Source organism: Geotrypetes seraphini, chromosome 6 (assembly GCF_902459505.1).
Source record: "Geotrypetes seraphini chromosome 6, aGeoSer1.1, whole genome shotgun sequence".
NCBI classification, from domain to species: domain Eukaryota; kingdom Metazoa; phylum Chordata; class Amphibia; order Gymnophiona; family Dermophiidae; genus Geotrypetes; species Geotrypetes seraphini.
Genome location: NC_047089.1, coordinates 175,933,497 through 175,951,190, shown reverse-complemented (window position 1 = coordinate 175,951,190; position 17,694 = coordinate 175,933,497). Strand labels below are relative to the sequence as shown.

The 17,694-nt window shown below is 41.4% G+C and overlaps 1 protein-coding gene across 1 annotated transcript in view; it reads right to left on the bottom strand.

Moving 5' to 3' along the window:
• The window catches only part of PUDP (pseudouridine 5'-phosphatase), a 143,404-nt gene that overhangs the window by 52,164 nt on the left and 73,546 nt on the right, over positions 1 to 17,694 (bottom strand). The window lies entirely within an intron of this gene.

The window sequence follows — 17,694 nt, the reverse complement described above, 5'->3', positions numbered from 1 at the left end:
CACTCTTTTGAACGCACTTGGCAGCTTTTACTGGATGTTTCTTTCCCTCCTCATGAATAATCTGAATTGTATGATCTATTTTCTTGGGTTATTATCTTATTTACTATCATTTCAATTTAATCCGATTGTTTATTTCTGATCTCTTCTGCTGGTTGCTGTGCGTCTGAATTGACTTCATTGCACTTCTGTATTCTCTTTTCATTGTTATTACCCATTGCTGTTTTTCCTGTATTTTTACTTGTAAAACGAATAAACATTATTGAACTGAAAATAAAGGTAGATATCTTCTGACAAACTATTTGAAATCAAGAAGGAGAGAGCTGGATTTATATCATCAAGGTTGGGGACAACACAAATTTGCATCAGGAATCAAATATACTGCAACATTTCAAAGAATTCTATCAAGAGCCTTATATGTCTGAATTATCTGTGCACGGGGCAATGTTGGATTTATTTGTATCTTTGTCACACATTACTAACTCGCTGCAAATGAATGAAACACTCAAAAGGTGAGATCACGGAAGATAAGATTAGGAAAGTGTTGTACAATATGGTATAATAGCTGAATTCTACTTTGCTGTCCAGAAACTATTGATACCCGAGTTAAACGACTTTTAAACAGATTTAATCAAAGGTGGTCAGGCTATGATCATTGTTTTTCCTAAACCAGATACATTTCTAGTATATTTGCAAAACTATCAGCCCCTTTGCTTAATACATGTGGATGCTAAGATCTATGCCAAAATTATTGCAGCCTGACTGCAAACCATACCATCTATAATACAGAGAGATCAAGCTGGATTGATGCAGGGCCGGTATTCCAGTGATAACACCAGGCTATTTTGCTAGCATAATTTTGCTTGCACAACAGTCTAATACTCCTTTGACAGGGCTGAATGGGCTTATCTGTTATATACCCTGCACTGGTTTGAATTTGATTAATTTGTGAGCAGGTCTTATATGGCTCTTAAAACAAGAGAGAGTGCAAATCAATCTGTTTTTCCAACTCTTTTCTTCACTTCAGAGGCTTGAAACATTTGGTGTCTGCTTCCCAACATAACTCTGGAGCCCCTGATTGCCATTAGGATGCAGGATGGTAAGCAAAATGTGTAATACATGGAGAGAGAATAGCCTATGTGCTATTATATACCACACTTATTTCCCAGTTATCTTGGAAATCATTGTTCAGTTCTCCATCCTATCAGTGTACAAAATCAATAAAAACAAGGATTGAGATTTTATCTTTCAATTGCCCAGAGGTAATAGAAGAAATTACGCAGCATAAACTAAAGCAGACTCTAGACGATATTAAATATCTGAGCATTTGATTTACTTCTACTCCAGTGGAAACGTGCAGCAGAATACTATTACAGAGATTTTGAGGTTGTAATCCCCTCCCCCCTTTTTTGTTACCTTTTGTCCAATCATTATGTGCCCTGTCCTTTTTAACCTTCCCGTTGCCTTTTTTGGTTTTTAAAATGTCTTTCAGTACAAATTGAGGCATATCATAAGCAAAGTTGAAAGTTGATATGTGGAGGGACATTTCCGATATGAGGCATTTCTGAGTTTAGACGTTTTGAGGAACATACACAAAAATTCAGTACCAAACATGCTCATTTTCTAAACTACAAAATGTCTATCTTGTTTTTTTTGTTTGTTTATTTTATTCAAAAATGGATGCATTTGTGTTCTGTGTATCTAGCTTCTTTGAACCATTAAAAAAAAAAAAGTTCAAAAGAAAAATGTACAAAATAAGCCATTTTTTTGTATACTAGCCACACAAACATCCCAGCAGAACAGTGGAACATCTTAAGTAACACTACAGTGAATCTCGCATAAAATGTTCTAGGTAAAATCTCACCATAGCTCCTTTATATTGTATGATGAGCCTTCTAAAACCCACTTTACACCACATCAATAGCCCTTATGCTTGCAGGTGAAACTTATATGTGGGTACAGTGAGATCAGGATGGGATTTGGAAGACTCACAAGTTCCACCATAAGTATAGTGGTTAGAGTGGAGTATGGGCCTGAATTTCCATCTCTATGGATGAGTATACCACCCTCCAGGCTATTCCAGGAACCTGCTTGCTGCTCTTATAGGACTGATCATAATATCTGAAGCTCTCAAACAGGCAGGTATGCACAGTTCATTCACATATTTGGGGGGTACGAAGGGTCATGCTTACATCCCTCCAGCGAGCATCTGGTCAGTTTGGCCACCTTTTTGGAACTTATTTGTTGTTAAAACAGGACTAGCCTCAAATGTCCAAACTGTGCCCTGGATGTATTTTTAAATGTTCAACTATGGCAGAAAAACGCCCAAGTCATAAGCCCGCCTAATCCTGCCTATACCATGCCTCTAATACACCCCCTTGAGATTTACCATATTTTTTGTTCCATAAGACACACCTTACCATAAGACGCACCCTAGATTTAGGGGAGGAAAACAAGAAAAAAAATCATTCTGAACCAAATTCTCCCTGCCAGGCTCTGTACCCAACCCCACACTCCTTGCCAGGCTCTGCACCCTGTCCCCCCTCCCTGCCAGGCTCTTTACCCTGTCCCCCCCTCTGGTGGTCTAGTGGTAGGCCAGGACAGGGCACAGAGCAGGCAGGCCTAGTGACAAGAAGGTAGGCAGGCAGGCCCCATACCCCCCACGTACCCCCCCAGTACCTTAAATCATCCCCCATACCCATATATGCCCCCCAGTACCTTAAATCATCCCCCAACCACCCACATGCCCCCCAGTACCTTAATTCATCCCCCCACATACCCCCAGTACCTTTTTTAATCATCCATCTTTACCTTTAAACATACCCCACTTGTACCTTTTTAATCATACCCCTCCTGTACCTTTAAAACAAAAACAACAAAAAAGTACCCATTTTAATTCTTCCCTCTCTCCCTCGACGGCTCCTTACTATTTCTGGGCAGCAGGCGCACAAGTCAGGAGCACGGACGTCAGGACCAAGCTTTACACACTCCCGCTTGGGCCCGCGTCGCTTTCCGAATGGCTGCCGGCAGTTCTCACGTTCTTGAGAACTGCCACCAGCCATTCGGAAAGCGGCGCGGGCCCATGCGGGAGTGTTTAAATCTTGGTCCTGACCTCCACGCTCCTGACTTGTGCACCTGCTGCCCAGAAACAGTACGGAGCTGTTGAGGGAGGGATATACGCTGGACCACCAGGTTGCTTGAAAAAGGTACGGCAGTGGTAGGAGTGTTGTTTTAAAAAGGTGGTCTGGCGGCAGTGTTTAATAGGCATGGGGGAGCGGTGTTTAAAAAGGTGGTGTGGCTGGTATGCGCAGGAGGGGAGGTGTTTTGCAGCTGTACAGTGGATACAAATTTTGCATCTTCGCTTCATAAGACGCACTAAGATTTCCACCCACTTTTGGGTGGAAAAAAAGTGTGTCTTATAGAGCAAAAATACAGTAGACAAACTGCAGATGAACAGCACAGATATCTGTCTAGAAAATAGGTTTTGAAAATAGCGCATTGGAAAGGTTTGGCGAGAAAAACATCCATTTGCCCCTTTATGCCAATTTCTAGATGTTTTTCGTTTTTGAAAATAAGCCCCAAAGTAGAAGAGTACGTGAAAACTATCACAGTTGACACTGTTAACTCAAACTATATATTTTATTACATATGGACCCCTTGTAAACCCCTGCAAACTTTGTGTAAGGCAGATCAGCTACTAGGGTTTGATCACTAACTATACTAAAGTAATTGCCACCAGAAGTAAAACCTTCTGGGGCTACATATTTCAAGTGGCAGGAAAGTAGTGGCTCAGAAAAAGATTTTTCATGTTTCTGTGATCTCTACATTAACAGCTTCTCCACCAACTATATATAGTGCGATATATGCAGTATACCTAGCTGCAGAAGATTTGGAGTATATCCGGCATTTTCTAACACAACACAGGCTAAGCCCATTTCAATCCTAGCTGAAGCTGATGAATATGATATTCACCTTACTCATTTCTCTTATGATGCCTTTGACACATCTTTCAGTCTCTCTGCCTCAGCTGACTGCATAGCTCAAGGTATCAGGCCTTAGAGAACACGTTCTGGCAAAATTGGCTGAAGCACCTGGTACTGATGCTAATCGCCTGCTCTATAAGCAGGCAGCCCACTTATACCAACGACATACTTGTGATATCTGATTAATAGCTAAGGATCTTCTTCACATTAATCAGCGAGAGCTAACAGTAATCTTTTATTCTTTTCAAGAATTCAGTTATTTATGTCATGCTTAGATCTGGACAATCAGGTGAATATGTTTTATATCAACAAGCAGGGAGGAATAGGCTTCCTTTGTCTATTTTCACAAACAGAATAGATATTTGGGGGGGGGGTGACTAAGACGGCATCTGAATAGGACATATACTAGGCAAAACTCTCCTTTTATAAGGTTTCCCTTTTTTTTTTTTTTGCTTGCTTGACGCTGAAGCATAAAGGCAAACTAAGGGGTTACTCCTCTTTTAAAGCTGCAGCCCCAGTGCTGAAACATTTGCCTTTGTAACTTCTGGCACCAAACCAGGGTGTTTCTGTTGTTGGCACACACTGCCTTTTGGAACCACAAAGCCCACTGGGAACAGTGGCGGCAGGAGACTGAGAAAGTGGTTTCACTTTACCTGTGAGGGAGGAATGGTCATAAGAACAGCCACACTGGGTCAGTTCAATGGTCCATCTAGCCCAGTACCCTGTTTCCAACAGTGGCCAATCCAGGTCACAAATACCTAGCAGAAACCCAAATAGCAGCAAAATACTATGCTACCAATCCCAGGGCAAGCAGTGGCTTCCCCCATGTCTGTCTCAATAGCACCCTATGCACTTTTCCTCCAGGAACCTGTCCAAACCTTTGTTAAATCCAGACATACTAACTGCTGTTACCACATCTTCCGGTTATGAGCTACATAGCATAACTATTCTTTGAGTGAAAAAATATTTCCTCCCATTCATTTTAAAGGTATTTCTATGTAACTTCATTGGGTGTCTCCTAGTCTTCATAATTTTTGAAAAAGTAAAAAAAATCCGGAGCCTGTGCTTGGAGTGTCAGCAGTAGTTGTTACTTCGGAAGCAGATATTCCTATAACACTGAGGGTCCTGGTGCGATTGCCTTTGCAGTCTGAAGCTGAAATTTCAGGTGAATTCAGAGTATGTTGCATTTATTAAAGCCACTGGTAAGACCTCTGGAGGTTACTTTGGGTTGCTGTTGAGCCCCTTCAAAGGGTTTGTGCAGCATTTGTTTCAATTTCTTTGGAAACTTAAGACTCTTCTTATGCATTGGAGTTTCATGTGTTTAACCAGGAAAAATAACTTACTGATTTAAGAAAAATGGTTACAGGAACAAAAATGTAGAGAACTGATGAAAGACAATTTTATGTATGTTATGCTGTAACTCGCCTAGGTTTTAGGTGAGAAATACATTTTAAAATAAATAATTATGGTAAGAAAATTTTAAATCTTGAAAATGGGGCCAAATCATTGAATTAAAGACTTTTTGAACTTCTCTTTATTTAAATTTAGCTCACTTTGAGAAATTTTTACTACCCCCACCCCCTCTTTTACAAAACCAGTGTGGTTTTTAGCACTGGCCACGGCGGTAACAGCTCCAATGCTCATAGGAATTCTATGGACATATCAGATCTGCTACTGCCACAACCAGTGCTAAAAACACTAGTGTGGTTTTATAAAAGGGAGGAGTGGGGGGGGGTTAAATTCCTACAAAATGTATTTTATTACCCAGATTCAGGTATAGCCCCTCTTCAAAAAATACCTTTTTTTTTTGTTTGTTTACCAACTGCATCTAGACAGTTATGTTCCTATTTGCCAGGTTCTGTTCTAACAGACCTTCCATTAGCTGACTTGGATCTGGACTTAATTACTATTTTGGAAATTTATGTTTATGCTACAAATATGAGAAAATGAATTCAGAAATGTTGTGTAATAATAAGTTATTTAAATTAACATGGAGTCCATTGACAAATTTTGTTAATGATGATTAGCTGGTTTATTCTCCTGATTTTTTATTTGATTTACACATCCAGGGAGGGTGGGTGGGTGGGTGTATGGGTATTATATTTTGATGTTTTCATTGATCAATAAGTTCAATATGATTTTCACTATGGGCTCCTTTTACGAAGGTGCGCTAGCGTTTTTAGTGCACGCACCGGATTAGCGCGCGCTGGCTGAAAAACTACCGCCTGCTCAAGAGGAGGCGGTAGTGGCTAGCGTGCGCTATTCCGCACGTTAAGGCCCTAATGCGCCTTCATAAAAGGAGCCCTATATGTCTGAAATAATGCATCTGGTTTTTGTTCTTGTATTGGGGTGGCAGGGAGGGGAAAAGTTTTTGAAGTATTTCTATGACTGATGTAAATGCAATTTTGAAATTAATTACGCGCGCTTAGCGTGCACTGCCTTGCCACACACGCTACATGCTAATGCCACCATTAAGCTGGAGTTAGTTTTTACGTGTAGTGTGGGGGTTAGCGCGTGCTAAAAACGCTAGCGCACCTTAGTAAAAGGAGCCCATAGACGTCCAAAAAGCATTCTAAATCAGCACTTGGACATCCTAATCGCCAGGACGTCCAAGTGCCAATAAACAAAACCGTCTTTTTGTATGTCTAGCGAGGTGTTCCAGCCTCTGTACATTCATAGCACGAGATGGGTGTGGCGGAGGCATATTATGGGCTGGCTTTGGGCAGTCTCAAGGGTCGGTTATACATGGACATCTTACATTGATTATCAGGTGGGTATAGTGGGGGGGGGTTTGGGGGGGTTTACCATAACCTATAAGGGAGTTCTGGTGAGATGTTTATCTGGCATACAAGAGATACCTGGACAAAACTCTTGCTTTCCAGGCAGGTCAACGGAACGGTTGGCTGGGTAACATCATTAAACACTCCTCATCCTATCTTAGCTTTAGAAAACTAGTTAAAACAAACCTGTTCAACCGATTTGTAACCAAGAACACTTAATGCCTTATCTCTGTACTCTACTTACATGTACTCGATGTCTCTACACTGTGTCTATTACTCTGACTTTCTCCCGTACGAGGAACGGCTGGATAAATTAAAGCTATACTCACTCGAGGAACGCAGAGAGAGGGGTGACATGATCGAGACATTCAAGTATCTCACGGGCCGCATCGAGGTGGAAGAAGATATCTTCTTTTTCAAGGGTCCCGCGGCAACAAGGGGGCATCCGTGGAAAATCAGGGGCGGGAAACTGCACGGGGACACCAGGAAATTCTTTTTTACTGAAAGGGTGGTTGATCGCTGGAATAGTCTTCCACTTCAGGTTATTGAGGCCAGCAGTGTGCCTGATTTTAAGGCCAAATGGGACAGACACGTGGGATCTATTCACAGAGAAAGGTAGGGGAGGGTCTTTGGGGTGGGCAGACTAGATGGGCCGTGGCCCTTATCTGCCGTCTATTTCTATGTTTCTATGTTTACTTGTATCCTCCCTCTCTACATGTATTCGACGACTTCATTGTAATTATTTTCGCCGATTGTCCAGCTCTTCTTGTTGTAAACCGCCTCGAACTACTATGGCTTTGGCGGTATATAAGAATATTATTATTATTACTTTATGTGACGTTCACATCAGTGCCCTCTAAGGTGTCCCACTGCTCTATTGTCATGTCCGGGTGGCCACTCCATTAAAGGATTGGCCCCTCTCACATCCAAATGGTCTTGTTCTGAGCAGGGACTTAGATGAAATTTTGGTTGAAAATGTGGTATAAAGATAGACGTCTTGGTGGTCTGGGTGTCCCAATGGCCTGGACATCCAGATGCAGGATTTTCAAAAAAAAGAATTCTAGACATATGGTGGTTTGCCTTTTGAAAATGCCCCCTATGGCATATAGGAAGGGTCCTACCTAATCAGAACTTTATAATAGTTCTAAGCTCTGGAACAGATGTGCCATTCCAGTGCTGTCCGATGGCATCACCTATTTATATGCTTGATTATCTCTACCTTCTACAGCAGTGGTCTCAAACTCAAAGCCATTGCAGGGCCACATTTTGGATTTGTAGGTACTTGGAGGGCCGCAGAAAAAATAGTTCATGTGTTATTAAAGAAATGACAATTTTGCATGAGGTAACTCTTTATAGTTTATAAATCTTTCCTTTTGGCTAAGTCTTAATAATAATATTGTCATTTATAGCTAAAGAGACATATATGATCAAGAAACTTTTATTTTACTTTTGTGATTATGATAGACATACTGAGGGCCTCAAAATAGTACCTGGCGGGCCGCATGTGGCCCCCGGGCCGCGTGTTTGAGACCACTGTTCTACAGAGTACACCTGTTACAGGAAAGCAGCTTTCTTTCAGTTAGTATTGTTAAAAGGATTTATTACATAGGATTTCAGTTTAAGCGTTTATTATATATGTCCTAGCTATAAATTTTTATTCTCAGGTATTGAAAAGTTACTCACCTGTACTAACTGTTCAAGCAACATGTCGTGCTTCCTTGGCAATTCTAAAGTTGTGAAAGCAGTTGCTAAGCAACAAGCTAATAGGAGTTCCTTTCAATTGTCAGTTCTCATGAACTAAATTTTCCAGTTTCTCAAGGTAGGTTAGTTATATAACTAAATGAAAAAAATGCTATTGTCAAAGACCAGTAATTAATGGTATGTAATTGTTCTTTCTGCAAAGGTATTTTGTCCAGATTAACATATTAAAATACTTACCTCCCCCGCTCCCCCATTTTACAAAACGTTAGTGTGGTTTCTAGCAGCAGGTGTGGCAGTAACAGCTGTGACGCTCAGAGTTCCTATGAGCGTTGGAGCTGTTACCGTTGCAGCCGGCGCTAAAAACCGTGCTATGATTTTATAAAAGAGGGAGGGGGATAGTAAACAAGGATACCTGCAAGCTAAAGTCAACACACAGAGATCTGGCTTTAAGAGGACTCAAAAGGGGTAATTATAACAAGCAGGTGATTGGTGCTAAACTTTACTAGACACACACAAACTCATCTCTGCTAAATTCTTTTTAGTGTTGATACTGAAAACTTCTTTGATGACTCATTGAAGAGTAGTATGGTAAGTATTAGTTTATAATTTAGTTTAGTTCAAAGTTTATTTTTAATTTATATCCACCCTGCTACACAGATCAATGATTTACATTTAAAACTAAAAACTTACCAGTTTGCACAGAGAGCTGCGCTGAATGCTCCTCATTGCTCTCAATGCTCTTAGAGTTCCTATGAAAGTCGGAAGCAGCGTGGAGCATTCAGCGCAGCTCCCTGCGCTAATAACCGCTGTCATGGTTTAGTAAAAAAAAAAGGGGGGGGTAGTTAACAAAAAAAAAAAGAAAAATAGGAAAGCATAATCATAAAAGAATCTATATTATTCCACATTCATATATTTAAAACTATTAAAAATCCCCTGTTATATTATCACCAATACAATCAAACACCAGATTTGGGGACAACCAGACTAGCCTCCAAGAAGCAAGATCCCACAAAAAACCACAAAATGCACTTTTACTCTAATTAAAATGATATGTCGCAGTAGAAAAACTGGCCCCAAAGGCCTGCATATAATATGCTTTTAACCTCCTCCCCCCCCCCTTTTTACAAAACTGTGGATGCCCAGTCCCTCCTACCGACACCTGCGACCCCCACCCAATGATCGTGGCAGCAGGGATGCCCAGTCCCTCCTGCCAACACCCGCAACCGCCCCCCGTCAATGATCGCAGCAGGAGGGATGCCCAGTCTCTCCTGCCGACACTCGCAAACCCCAAATGATCGCGGCCAGAGGGAAGCCCAGTCCCTCCAGACACCCCCACTCCACCCTGAAAGTTCACTGGCAGGAGGGATGCTCAGTCCCTCCTGCTGACACCCCCACCCCCCTGAAAGTTTTCCCTCTGACCCCCCACCAGGACCCCCTAACCCCACCCAGATCACCCTATCCCTCTAACCCCACCTAGAATCCCCCTAACCTGGTTTAGTTGGCCGGACGGAAGGCTCCTTCCTGCCTGTGTCTGGCCAGCACGCCCGCCTTCACTGGAATGGCGGGCCTGCCCCTTCCCGGTGCATCTTGGGATGCACTGGGGAGGGGGTGTAAGGCACTTAAGGCCCTGGCACTTAAGGCCCTGTGTCTCTATCACTTTGTAACTCTCAAATTAAAATTTTATTGTGTCTATACTCTCTCTATGCATTTACTTAAGTAGAGCTGTTCAGTATTAAATCTACTGGAGGAATTGCAGGATACAAGGTAGATTTTTTTGGTGTTTTTTTTATATGTGTATGGCAGACTTGTTATGTTCAGGTATTCTGAACCCAAGTAAAGGATGCTGCCAAAGTGATTTGTACATGCAGTTTGGACTTTACTGTTGACTGCTTCCTTCTGAAGTGTATAAAGAATGCTACAGGACCAAAATCTAATAACTCAATTTGAATTACCGTATTTTCACATAGATAACGCGCACCCGTGTAAAACGCGCACACGGGTATAGCACGCAAAAAACACATATTTATGTACATAAATTTTTATATACCGCGCACACCCGTATACCGCGCATGCTGCCCGACTCTCCTTTCGCCCGCCCCGACTCTTCTCTGGAGACCCTGACTCTGTTTTCGCCTGCCCCGACTCTCCTTTCCTCCTTGAAGTCCTGTCCCTACCCTGAAAGCCTGATGCACCCCCCCCCCCGACATCCGATTCACCCCCCCCGCAGGACCGCTCGCACCCCCACCCCGAAGGACCGCTCGCACGCACCCGCACCCCCACCCTGAAGGACCGCTCGCACCCCCACCCCGAAGGAGCGCTCGCACTCCCACCCCGAAGGACCGCTCGCACCCCCACCCGAAGAACCGCTCGCACCCCCACAGCCTCACCCCCCTCCCCCATGGAGAAGCTGTCTACCTTGTTTCCGGATGCCAGCGAGCCCAGCTGTTTCCTCTGCCGGCGGTCCCGCCCCTTCTCTGAGCCCTGCTGTGCTGCTTTTTCTTCCGGCGGTCCCGCCCTTTCTCTGACATCAGAGAAAGGGCGGGACCGCCTGAAGAGGAAGCAGCGCAGCACAGGGCTCTGAGAAGGGGCAGGACCGCCGGCAGAGGAAGCAGCTGGGCTGGCATCCGGAAACAAGGTAGACAGCTTCTCCATGGGGGAGGGGGGAAGGCTGTGGGGGTGCGAGCGGTTCTTCGGGTGGGGGTGCGAGCGGTCCTTCGGGGTGGGAGTGCGAGCGCTCCTTCCGGGTGATGAATCGGGCGTCGGGGGGGGGGGGGAAACTATGTAAAAAAAATTTTGTACAACACGCTCACGCGTATAACGCGCAAGGGTATGCGCGGTTTGTAAAAACCACGTATAACGCGCGCGTTATATGCGAGAAAATACGGTAAATGACTTGGATATGAAATACATATTCCAGCCAAACACTGCAGCCAGTAATATTGCAAGGTATTCCAACTCAGGGTTGTAATTTCTAAGATAGATAGATAGATAAGATAGATAGATTAGATAGATTAGATAGATAGATAGATAGATAGTTGAGTCGCATTATTATGACTACCTTCTACTATCCAGAATAACTGCCTATGGAATACTTAAACACATAGGTCTATACCTTTTCATATAAATAGTCAAGGTCACCAAGAGAGCATATGTCCATCTTTGACTGTAATTGGGTAAGGTATTTTTATCTAAGGCCTTGTTGATCTTCACAATTGTCTTAACTCATACTCTCCCACTAAATAAAAGTCTCAAGAAAAGTGAAAGAGGATAATAGACATTTTTGTGTCTTCTCTAAACAAGAAAAAAAAGTGGGAAAGAGGACAAATGGAGGTTACATTTACTCTAAAAAAATTCTTAGTTTTTAAACAAGCAATTGATGGAAAAAACTGAAATGATCCCAGCCACTCTTTTTTTATTTCTATTTTTCAAACTTATTTGAAATTGTATGTGTCATAAATGTATTTTTAGTGAGTTGTACATCACTCTGATATAATTGTGAAGGGTGGTATATTAAAATGTATTAAGCTATTAAGGTAGTTTTGAATGTACCTTCATGAAATAGATGAGAAAAAAAAAAGTTAAGGAGACACCTTCTTTAGTCAGCTGTCTTTTAAAATCAGGGAATATTATAGTAAAACTCTGTATAATTGTAGACGGTGAATCTGCAATAGATTCAGAGCTCCAAACAGACCCACTGCTTAGTTTGGCTGAATGAGAGAAACAAACAAAAAAAAGCCTCCAGACACACAGTCCCCTGATGTGAATCCTCATGCATTCAAGGATTTAAAAAAACCCTCAAATTAGTAATACTTTAACACTGCTATTCTAAAATTAGAAGTTGGCATAAATGCAATAAAAGATCAAGAACTTTGGAAAACAAAATTTATCCCCTCCCCCCTTTTACAAAACCATAGTGTGGTGTTTAGCGCCAGCTGCGGTGGTAACAGCTCTAATGCTCACAGAATTCCTATGAGCATCGGAGCTGTTACCACCGAGGCTGGCGCTAAAAACCACAGTACAGTTTTGTAAAAGAGGGGGGTGGGGTTAGTTTATCAATCAATGAATGGTCCTATTTTTATTTATTTATTCCATTTGTGCGTCACACCTACCTCTACAAGCTCTTGGCGACATTAAAGAGGAAGGGTTTAGAAGAGGGTAGGGAGGACATAAGAACATAAGAAGTTGCCCCCGCTGAGTCAGACCAGAGGTCCATCTTGCTCAGCGGTCCGCTCCCGCAGCGGCCCATCAGGCCTAGTGCCTGAACAGTGATCCCTGATTAATTTTATAACTTACCTCTAATCCCATCCCTATAATCTACCTCTACTCTTATCTGTACCCCTCAATCCCTTTGTCTTCCAAGTACCTATCCAAAGCTTCTTTGAACCCCTGTAGCGTGCTCCTGTTTATCACATCCTCCGGTAGCGCGTTCCATGTATCCACCACCCTCTGTGCGAAAAAGAACTTCCTAGCGTTCGTTCTAAACTTCTCCACCTTCAACTTCTCTGAGTGCCCCCTTGTACTTGTTGATCCCCTTAATTTGAAAAATCCCCTTAATTTGAAAAATCTGTCCCTGTCCACTCCCTCCATGCCCCTCATGATCCCGAAGGTCTCCACCACGTCTCCTCTAAGTCTCCGCCCCTCCAGGGAGAAAAGCCCCAGCCCCTTCAGTCTGTCAGTATATGAGAGGTCCTCCATACCCCCCATTAGCTTAGTTGCTCTTCTCTGAACTCTCTCAAGTACCTCCATGTCCCCCCCGAGGCAATGGAGGGCAGGAAGATACAGGAGGAGAAGAGGATACAAGTGATTAAGTGTCTACTTCAAAGAAAAAATATGGAAATTAATATTAACTTTACAAACTTTTGGCTTGTTAAGAGGATTCACATCATGGGATTGTGTATCTGAAGTCTTTTTTTCCTCTTGTTCAGCCAATCTGTTTCAAAAATTTATATCAGTTATCATCCTTATTTCATTCTATTATTTCAAAAGCCATGTTCATCAAGTCCATCTTCACAGTGTAGATTAATTTTCTATTAACCCGTGACCTCTGGGTTTGACACACATAATTAGAATTCTGTTCTTGCACATCTTGGATGGTTTCTCTTGTAAGACTATTCTTCAATATTTCTGGCATTTCACAAGAACCACACACCTAATTTATGAATTCTAGCCATCTTCCTTAAAAGCACCTGAAAAACGGAGCAACTATATGAGCAAAGTAGACCAAAGGGCACAAAGGAGAAGTCTAGTATTTTATGCTGCCAGTTTGGCTATGTTGTGTATGCTCATTTGTCTCTATGCAACCTTTAAATAAAGAATTACAAAAAAAAAAAAAAGAAAAGGAGACTAAAAACCCAAGGATACCAGGGATCAAATCCAACTGATGCTTCTTGTAAATTTAAATAGCATTCCCTTTCACAACAGCAGCATACTTTTACTCTACCTTAAAGTAACACAGGTAAGAACTAAGGTAAGAACTAAATCCAAATCAGTGCATTTATGTTCAAGGAGATGATGCTAGAGGGTCTATAGGTAGAGTGAACTATTCAAAATTGCCCTTTATGGGAATAATTTCATAACAGAGTGCCTATAATTCTCAAAACCATGTCTATTTTATAAAGAAAATTATGACTGAAATACATTAAGGAGCAAATTCTATAAATGGCATTGCAGAAATAGGCAGCAGAAGGCAACCTACTGCTGTCTAACCAGCCAATTGGGACAAACCCAAAAAAAATCCTGAAGAGGGTCACCTATATTGTAGGCGTTATCGCGAGCCTAGGGAAGTGTGTAGGGCCACCTAAGCTCGCCCAAGGCTAGGCGTGGGCGTAGTTTCACCCGGAAGTGGCCTCCTAAGTTTCTTATCTAACTTTCTTACTGTCAATTTTCTTACTTTGCCTCTTTTAATTAAACCTGTTATTATTTTAAGATTAAAAAAAATTCTACACAGGAAGTGAAAAGTATACTTATACTGCCAGTTCTTTATACTATCCACCTATCACAATAAAATATTTTAGATGAATTTTATCTTATTGGTGTTCAATTTTATTCTTGTGATACCATCGGTGTGAGGCACAAGGATGGTAATAATCTAGAATGTGCTCAGCAATCCAATTAACACAAGTGATGTTAAGTGCCGCAGTTATTCTGCACATAGCCCTTCATAAAACCACCTCTGCAGAAATCCTACCCAACTTCACACATTTATCTCGTTACTGTAATCTTACTCCTGGGATGCATCAGCAGAGTCAATATGCCATTTAAGAGAAAACATTTCCTGGAAAATACATACATACATACCTAATGATTAGCAATAAAATATCTTATTCACTGAATATTTGCTTTTACATCTACAAAAAAATGTCAAATTTGGACAAGGTGATGAAAAATATAAGGGCTTTATCATAATACAAGAATTTTTCTCTATATTTATATTTCAATCATTTTTTTTCATGTTCAGGTGTGATCTATTTTTTTATAATATTAAGATATTTCCTAAATAAGTTACTGAAACACCACCAATGATATACTAATCTACACATAATGCCTTTTGAATTTGAGGCATATTTGTCTTAGGGTCCTTATTATACGTTATGTAGCAGGGCCAAAGGCTGCAGAAAAATAATTTTATAATTCCATATCACTTTCATTCAGGTCCATTAGCAGTCACTCGGTACAATATTGACAAATACAAATCGCTAGATGACCCAGAAGTAAAAGAGACACTTAGGGCTTCTTTTACTAAGGTGCACTAGCTTTTTTACCATGCTCTGCATTGCCGTGTGAGCTAGCCACTAACGCCAGCATTGAGCTTCCATTAGTTCTTGGCATGTAGTGTGGGGTTAATGCTCGCGGCAATGCAAAGCACGGTAAAAACACTAGCGCACCTTAGTAAAAGGAGCCGTTAGGGAAATCAAACAGAGAGATTAAATGATCTAACAGAGAGATTAAATGAATTATTTAATCAAGAGAAATCTTGCCTCACCAATTTACCACATTTCTTTGAAGGGTGAATAAACATATGAATAAAAGGTGAGTTTGTAGATATTGTGTATCTGGAATTTGACAAAGTATCTCAAAGACTCCTTACGAAATTACCTCCTATCCCATGATTTTCTAATGCCCTATTGTGAATTAAAAACTGGTTAAGTGATAGAAAACAGAGTAGGGTTAGATGGTTAGTATTCTCTATGGAAAAGTGTAGATGGTGGGGTTCCCCAGGTGTCTATGCTGGGACTGGTGTATAAATATATTTATAAATGATCTACAGATGGGGCTAACTAGTGAGGTATTTAAAATGTGCTGATGACACCTAGGGCTAGATTCACTAAGCCCACCGATCGTGTTTGCGATCGTGTACCGACCCGATTTTCCTCTGACCCGATTCACTAACCTTTTGGCCAATTATCCTCCGATCATGCAAATGAGGGGAAATGGCATGCAAAGTAGGAAGGGCCTCGATTCATTAAACAAATGCAGGCACACCAACTGGGCTGGCCAATCCAAAAACAAGAGACTGCTGAGGACCAGTCGCTTGTGCAAAAGCCCTTCTCTCTACCCCAACTCTCCTGCTCTTGCCGGGCTGCTCTCTGCCCCGACTCTCTTGCTCTTGCCGCCACGACTTCATGGTTTTAACCCGTGGGTTTAAAGCGGGGCTGCACTACAGCATGTTCTGTTAAGTTCCAGTCACTTGATAAATCTTAATCAATTGTTAGTGTAGTCCTTAGTCACTTCTCTCAGAATCACTAACTATCCTCTGTACTCTTTTAAATCTCTAATCTAATAAAGCTATATGGTGCCTATTTACATATTGCGGCATCATATATACTGCAAAGAGATTACTGGTCTAATATTAAAATACACTACATTTTATGTGTTTATGTATACATATATATTAATTCTTCATTTTTTCATTTGTATGGACCTACGGATATCAACTGGATCATGAATAATGCCCAGCAATCTCTTGTCTTCATCAGTCCACTTTATTGTTTATTTACTCAAAACTCTAAAATTCATTTAGTTTCATATTTATTCTTAATTTCATAACTCCATAAATATTTCTTCATTCTATTTCATTTTAGTTACATAGTAACATAGTAGATGACGGCAGATGACCCTCCATCACCAGATTGTTAACCTCAACATCTGACTTCAAAGCATTCCGTAAAGAAATCAAAACGCTGCTATTCAAAAAGTATATACAATCTATCTAATCTCCCTCTCCTCTTCCCCTAGAAATCAAAACACTGCTGTTCAATACCATTACAATCTTCCTAATCTCCCTCTCCTCTTCCACTTACACCAACCAGATTCTGCACACTCCCTGGCACCATACCCTCAATCGACCAATAAAAAAATGAAAAAAAAAAAAAAAAAGCCAACAAAGCTACCTGGAACCTATATCATCCTACCGAAACCGACTACCTACCAATGTATGGAAACAGACAATTTGCTATGTAATGTAATGTAACCTGATTTATCTTCCAATGTTATTATGTCTATACACTCATTCTGTTATTAAGTCTATACCCTCAATCTGTATTCTCCAATGTCATGTACCCTCCTGGAAATGTCCAGTTCTCTTCTTATGTAATCCGCTTTGAACCGCAAGGTACAAGCGGAATAAAAATCACTAATGTAATGTAATAAAGACCCGAATGGTCCATCCAGTCTGCCCAACCTGTTTCAATTAAAATTTTTTTTTTTTTTTTTTAAATTTTTTCTTCTTAGCTATTTCTGGGCAAGAATCCAAAGCTTTACCCAGTACTGTGCTTGGGTTCCAACTGCCGAAATCTCTGTTAAGACTTACTCCAGCCCATCTACACCCTCCCAGCCATTGAAGCCCTCCCCTGCCCATCCTCCACCAAACGGCCATACACAGACACAGACCGTGCAAGTCTGCCCAGTAACTGGCCTAGTTCAATATTTAATATTATTTTCTGATTCTAAATCTTCTGTGTTCATCCCACGCTTCTTTGAACTCAGTCACAGTTTTACTCTCCACCACCTCTCTCGGGAGCGCATTCCAGGTATCCACTACCTTCTCCTTAAAGTAGAATTTCCTAACATTGCCCCTGAATCTACCACCCCTCAACCTCAAATTATGTCCTCTGGTTTTACCATTTTCCTTTCTCTGGAAAAGATTTTGTTCTACGTTAATACCCTTCAAGTATTTGAACGTCTGAATCATATCTCCCCTGTCTCTCCTTTCCTCTAGGGTATACATATTCAGG